This window comes from Adiantum capillus-veneris, chromosome 9 (genome assembly GCF_014529385.1).
Source record: "Adiantum capillus-veneris isolate H3 chromosome 9, ASM1452938v2, whole genome shotgun sequence".
In the NCBI taxonomy this organism is placed as follows: domain Eukaryota; kingdom Viridiplantae; phylum Streptophyta; class Polypodiopsida; order Polypodiales; family Pteridaceae; genus Adiantum; species Adiantum capillus-veneris.
Genome location: NC_140939.1, coordinates 4,503 through 12,012, shown reverse-complemented (window position 1 = coordinate 12,012; position 7,510 = coordinate 4,503). Strand labels below are relative to the sequence as shown.

At 38.6% G+C, this 7,510-nt stretch overlaps 1 pseudogene; it reads right to left on the bottom strand.

Moving 5' to 3' along the window:
• Window positions 1–3,281: 3,281 nt before the first annotated feature.
• On the bottom strand, window positions 3,282–3,902 carry LOC147450006 (small ribosomal subunit protein uS13z/uS13y/uS13x pseudogene; annotated as a pseudogene).
• Between the last annotated feature and the right edge of the window lie 3,608 nt (window positions 3,903–7,510).

Below are 7,510 nucleotides of genomic sequence, written 5' to 3'. Positions count from 1 at the left end.
AGACTCAAAGCGTATATTTAGGGTTTTTAACAGGTCGAATGAGCACTGCATCTGTGCAATTAGGAGCGACGCTACACTTAATCTACACAGACACAAGAGTTTTGAGTTAGTATTGGTTGTTTTTCAAAGTGGAGCTTTCATGGCTAGAGTTTTGTTCTTTTTTAGTGTATTTTTAGCTTCAAATCATCTACACCTTGCTTGATTTTTCTACGAATCCTCACAGTCATAGGCCCGACGCTTTTCTAGTCGCACTACGCACTTCTTGACAACGGCCGTGTTGGAAATGATTTTGGCCAGGAGAGGAGGGAACAATGGTTGGACAATAAGTCTTCACCCATGGAAATGATGTGGCACTGAGGACGCAATGATGTGGCACTGAGGACGCTATCAGGTATTTTTTGGATGAGCATAAAGTTGTGCTCATGGTATATCATGAGCTATGAGCATTCAAAGTAGGCAGTCTCAACTTAGATGGTGATGGCGAGTGTGTGTGACAAGGGAAACTGGGCCAGCTTGGGGGTATAAGATTAGAAATGATGAAGTGTTACATTTTTGGAGATAGTTGAGGTGATGGGCTTTGAGCAGTGTGTTACAATGCGTCATTCAATGAGTGGAGAAGCAAGTTATGCCTCGGGGAGAGTTGTCTGAGAAACTCTTATGCCTTCGGAAAAAGCTAGAATGTTTTGGGCTCGGGAGGAATGAGGAGAAGATTGCCATGTGTCATGGGGATTATCCCACACGAAGAGAGGAAAAGAGAAAGTGATGGTATATAGGGCACCTTGGGTGCCCACTGCAGGGTAGCAAAGGTGAGAGGAGCTCTCTCAAGGCTCGGCTATGGGGGCTCGTGGGCTCATGGGAAAGGAAATGGAGAATTTTTCTTCTTCACACTGCCTAGAAAGGTGCTTGGCCACTTATTTTGGTCCCCGGCCACTTGCCCCCAAACCATTCCTTGGTCAAAGGGTCACCAACATGTCATTTTTTGCCCAAAAAAGGCCTAAAAGGAGCCAATTAAAAGATTCATGAGGACAGAACCTTGTCAACTAGGAAGAGAGAGAAAAATCTTGGGGATAAAAGATAAGAAATCCCCCATTTTAATAGCCACGACACACCTTGACAACTTCCAGAGAGCTCATTTTTGAGCAAGACAAAGGGAACTTTCATGTTTGAGCGACCATACCTTCTTCATTTCTTCTTTGCTTTTTGTCTATGGATACTCTATGGACATCTCCATGAGATGAGCTTCATCATGATGTCCTTTGTTTCTCCTGATTTTGAGTGTGTTCCATGCTTGGAGGGTTTTTCATAAATCTCTACAAATGATTACCACAAATGTTTTGGGCCTTGCAATAGTTCTTCCTTCCGACGGTGTGGCTCGTGCAAGGCTATAGAGGCATTCATTTTCCTTCTTGTTTTCACCCTAACATCGTTTTGATGCCTCCATTGAGAATAAAGTGCTCCAATTCCTGTGAAATATGTTTATTCTCTGCGAGTCTTACCAAACGGCGAGCTAACATTCCTGAGCAAAGAAAAAACCGAGCGACTTTCTCACAAACATTGAGCTTTGTTATTAGCAGCATCTCATGTGGCATTCTATCAATACTGGAGACAGTCCATGCCCGTTTAGATCTCACTCCACACCTCCTCATCAACTATGGACATAATATGTGCACATACACACTATTATACACACCTATGCTAATTTTTTCTATGTTATCTAGATTAATAATATCTAACAAAGAGTTGGGAGAGAGACTCAACTGAAATACAAAGAGTTATCTAGACTCAAGTGCAGAACAAAGAGTTGGAACTTTTTAGAAAATTAGTCGGTTGATTTTTGACCGCCGACCCGAGTTATAAGGAGTCCATTCATTTTTCATAGAGATAATGAGGTCTACATTGAATATTAAAAATGCAACTCCAACCCTTCTAGATTTTAGGGGAAGTAGTTCTTAAAGCGACTAGTGAAGTTTCCGGTAAGATTATTAATAAATCCACATTTGAATATCCATAGACATTAAATGCTACATAGTCATAGTTGTAGGAGGGATTACTTGGATTGGAGAGAGAGAGAGAGAGAGAGAGAGAGAGAGAGAGAGAGAGAGACATGGTAGTGGCATCAAACCTCAAAAAAATTTAAAAAAACACTAAAACAGTTTGCACCTTGGCTGTTTCAGGGCCTTCTTTTTAGTTTATTGAGGTTTCATGCCACTACCATGCCGACTCTCTCTCTCTCTCTCTCTCTCTCTCTCTCTCTCTCTCTCTCTCTCTCTCCCTCCTTCTGTGTGGTTTGTAGATAATTTGAGAAACCTCTCTCTCTCTACCAAACTTAAATTGGAAGTTTGATCACATCACTACCATGTTGTCTAGTGTTCAAGAAAAGTGTGCCTCAGCTTATCCTTGAGCCGCTTTTATCACATGTTTCTCTCACAAATGTTTTGGGTAAGCACTCGATGTTGAAAAATGAAAATATCAAGTTAAAGAGAGGGGGTAAGGAGAAAATGCGCTTGAAAAATTAATGAAATAAGAGTTAAATTGTGAAAAATATATGCTATTTGGGAAAATTTCTTATTTGAATCTACATAAGTTGAAATTTTTACGTTTGTGAAATTGATTTTCCCCGAACACTGATGCTGACTCTCTCTCTCTCTCTCTCTCTCTCTCTCATCGTGACTGCACATGAGTTGAGAAACATCTCTCTCTCTCTAGCAAAAACAAAAACAAAAAACATAATGGAAATAGTCTGTGCCGCGTCGAAATAGTCCGTGTCGGCACGCACCTGTTTCGACGCGGCACAGACTGTTTCTTGTAGGTTTATTTTTTAGTTTTTGGGTGAGCATTTGATCTTGAAAATTCAAAATAGCTAGTTAAAGAAGGGGGAGAAGGAGAAAATACGCTTGGAAAATTCATGAAAATAGTTAAATTGAAAAAAAAGTACGTTATTTGAGAAATTTTCTATTTGAATATAACATAGAGGGGAAATTTGTACGTTTGTGAAATTGATTTTTTCTGCACTCATGCCGACACTCCCGCTCTCACTCTCTCTCTCTCTCTCTCTCTCTCTCTCTCTCTCTCTCTCTTTTAGCATGATTCCAGAAGTGTTAATCATTCACTTCAGTGAATACGTAATTCAAGGCAAGAATACTTTAAAATGCTCTCATGGAATTACAATACCCAGCTGATAAACAGAAGAAGCCCTCCAACTGAACTCTAAAAATATTACTGCACATATCAGTATCAAAACTGTTAGAAATTGCATCCTAAGGACTCTGCAGTGCCTTGACTTAACGCTTCTTGGACACACAAACTGTTCTCCCCCTCCTTTCAGTTGTTTTTGTGTGCTGACCACGTCACACCCGCAAGCCCCAATAATGACAAAGACCACGGTGGTTCCTGATCTTTTGCAGCCTTCCCAGGTCATCTCTCAACTTCATATCAATTTGATTAGACACCACTTGAGAAAATCGACCATCCTTGTAATATTTCTTCCTGTTCAAGAACGAGTCAAGAATCTTGAATTGACGAGGATTGGCGGAGATAAACATCAGGTTTTCAAGCTCTTGAGCAGACAGCTCTCTTGTTCATGTCTACAACCGCTTTCTTGCAGACGAGGTTAGAAAAACGTTTGCCGATACTCTTAATAGATGTCACAGCAAAAATGATCTTCTACTGTCCATCCACTTTGGTGTTGAGAACATGAAAAATGTACTGACTCTCTCTCTCTCTCAACCAAAAACTATTAAAAAAATTGTTGGAAACAGTCCACGCCGGCGTGGACTATTTCCAGTGATAGCTGCTTTTTTCTATTAAAAGTTTCACATTTTTAGCCTCATTCCATCACTACTAACCTTTTAACTCTACCCACATGCTAACTCAAAGATTGTACATACCTTATTTTTCTTCATGTTTGTGATACCACGTTATAGTGGATATGGTGTGCTCATAAATGTCTATATTTCTCTAAAGTGTGTCCTAACCATAAAACTCCACCCTTACTAATTACCTAGGTAGAATCGGCTCCAAAAAATTATTACTGCCCTTAGTATTTATGTAAATATTTCTTTCTTTTGTTTTAAAGGGCATAAATATTAATAGTGTGATTTTATAAAAACAAAAAATATATTTTCACACATATTTTTTCCCATCCCCTTTTATGTAACTAGGTGTGAGTATTTTTCTCCCTACCCACCTACTAATTAGGTGTGTGTTGTGATTTTTGTAAATTTTATATTTATTTACATCTCAAGAGAGTGTATTTATTCATTTATATATTTCTATTTTACTTATCCATGAGATTTCAAAATTTTTTTAACGCTAGTTAACTACAGTGTACTTTTTCCTTTCACATTGTGTAAAATTGTAAATATTATTTTTTCACTCCACCTATTGTAAGAAAATATAACAATATATATTTTAGCATACCTCTTTTGTATATCTTATCTTATTTTATTTTATTTTTATATTTTATATACATATTATTTATATTTTATTACTATAATCATGCACCTTAGCTTGTACACTTGTTATCATGCATATCATCATCAAATTCAATAATAATTTTTCATGGACTCAATGGAGCATTATTAAGGGTCCATGTAATGCCCTCATGCCTCACCAATTGGAATATATGCAAGCTCAACAACCAAGGACCCCACTTGGAAGACTTTGAGAGGGAGAAAAAAACACATGGTTTTGGGCGCATTTTCATACATGATTCCACTCCGAGTTGGACTTTGCACAAAACTACAAAGTTGTAGCTCCTAAGCTAAGGTTTCTCGCAAAAATTATTTTGCATTTGTTCGAGCTATGAGCGACTTTTTATCGGCAATTTGGTGGACCCCAGTTTTACTGTCTTGGTCCAAAATGCTTCACCCTCACTCTCCTCTTCACCCACACAAACTCTCATTTCCATCTCTATTCTATTCAAACCTGAAAACACTCTCTCCCCCCTCTTAGTACCTTCCATGAAAGCTTTAAACACTCATCTACCCTAACTACCTACCTAGTAATTATCAATGAAGAGATATGATTGATCTCTTCTTCCAAAAAAACTAAAAAAACAGCAAAAAACTAATTGTGTGCATCTTCTTCATCAACTTAATCTCCTGCAAGCACCCTAATTATGCAAGCCGACAAAACCTCACCACGGATCAAACATTGGAGCGGCAAACGACAAGGCGTTCCGAGCAATAACAGGTTTCTTATCCTTTCAAACTCATCTTTGTATATAACCATTCCATAAAATCACTTTTCCTATTATGCTCATGTGAGCATTCCCTTTGTAAATTATCCAATTGGCACGTTTGTGCCTCACTTGTAATTATTATAACTACTAACTTGTATGCAATTTGCCCATCCAATTTCACCTTAAAAAAGTGCAGACCCCATGTAGATAGAAACACCTCCATTCAACCCTACAAGTTATTTCTCTTCTCCCTATTCTCACTCAATGTAAATAGAGAAGACAAAGTAGTCCCACCATATAAATAATTCAAAAAACCCTAAACCTAATTAGCCACACAAATAAGCATACTTATGCCTAGAGATAATCCACTTGGAAATGCTTTAAATAGAGCACTTCTACATCACTTTGGGGGGGCTTATAAATTGAGAGAAGAAGAGATTTAGCTACTTAAGTCTGTGAGGAAGCCCTTGTGTCAAGTACTTATGTTGAGATAATCGCCAGAGCTAGGCTCTCCATTTGTATGGTCTACTTATCTATCTATAACAATTGGATTTGGGCACACATATTCTCATTATCTCCTAAATCTCTTGACAATTCACAAATTGGTGCTCATTTTGGAGTCTTCTAAAGCTTGCCGCAACAATTGGAAACGTCTACTTGTGGTAACACTTGTGTATTTTCTTTTGAGAGTTTTGTTGATGATGGTGTTGAGCATTGGTGGTACTTTGTTGGTCTAGGTTCAGGTTGGATTGGAGATCCCTCACTAGAGTAACAAAATCATCAATTGGCTTGTGATTGTGTATCTGCGTGCGTCTATTTATGCTCAAGTGTTAGTGCCTTTGTGAGTTTGTTTCATGCATTGTCGCACGTAAGCCTCCTCATTTGGTATGTTAGGATGTATGATGGGGATGATTGTACAAAGATGTGTGTAAGCTCAAGTGTGATGTTCATGTTCTGATATGTCCTAACTCATTCTAGTTAGGTGGTGCCCTTTGTCTTGGTTTTGTGTGGGTTTGGTTTGGTATTTTGGCCATCCATATATATTGTTTGAGCGACACGGGAGCCTAGGTGGTGCTTAGGGGTCACTTCCTTGCTGCTTGCCCCGGACCGCCTCAATTTTGGCGCCCCCACTGAGGAACTCTGTCATCTCTATAGGTATATTTTTAAGGCTTCAGTGTAGTTTGTACAAATCAACTCTTTACACTTGCAATTACAAAGAATCCATCCAAGCATAACATAGTTATTTGTAGGAATGAATAATGGACCCATTGTGCATCCATTTGACTTCACGAAAAATATTACGATAAATGTTTGCATAAGTCGAGAAATTCATTTTCAACAACGTATAGCTTTCTTGTTTGGAGCGGAGGCGTTAGGAGAAATTCTATAATCTCCACTACCTATAATCTTACCACTCATTGATTATAATATATTTTTTGATGTGCATGTTTTCATATTACTCTAATTGAGAAAAATTTCATGAACATTTAGGTTATTTGCATCTCATTTGTAGGCATGAATCCTCACATCTATGGAAAGATTAGGTTCAGAACTAGCCCAAAACATAGTTGAAAGGTTTCCTAGATAGGGATTACATCACTATTCAAGGAGAAGTTTTGCACCTTGATTGTTTTAGTTTGGACATAGAAATAACATTTGAGGACTTTTCTTTTATCCAAGCAGCTTGTGTGCTAGGAGTAGTCAATCAAGTAGTCCTCTCCACTTGAAGGATCCTTTTGGAGTGGGGATTTGACGACTCTTATCTAGAGATAAGAGTATCCCGACTTGACTTTGAAATCTTCAGAGTGTTCCTTGGTGTGATAAATAGGCTACCTTTTGATTTTGAATCTCGAGGGAGGAACGTGCTTCACGATTGGCGTTACGAGGAGGAGCGGATTTCTATCAGATACGAAGGACCTGTGGTCTTTGAATGTGAGGATCCTGCAGCACCCACACTCCTTGGTCACTTCACTTTGGTTCTTTTGTGGTAGAAGTCAAGGGTTACTTTTTAAGAGTTTTCATGCACTCTAATCATGGCTCTGAACAGGAAAATGTCAGGATATTCTCTTTTCTTTGGGGAACTTGGAGAGGATCTTGATCTGTTTCTTGCAGATTTTCGAATGGCCTTACACATCAATCGTATCTTCACAGATGATGAAAGGTTAGGGATGTTTCAAGTTGTCCTTCGGCGTGATGCTGATACATGGTTTCAAGGACTTAGTGAAGAGGTAAGGGTTGCGTTTCCTAGGGTAATTGAGGCATTTCAAGATCGATATGGCCAACCTCTTAACACCCTACAACTTGTGAGCATTCCCTTTGTAAATTATC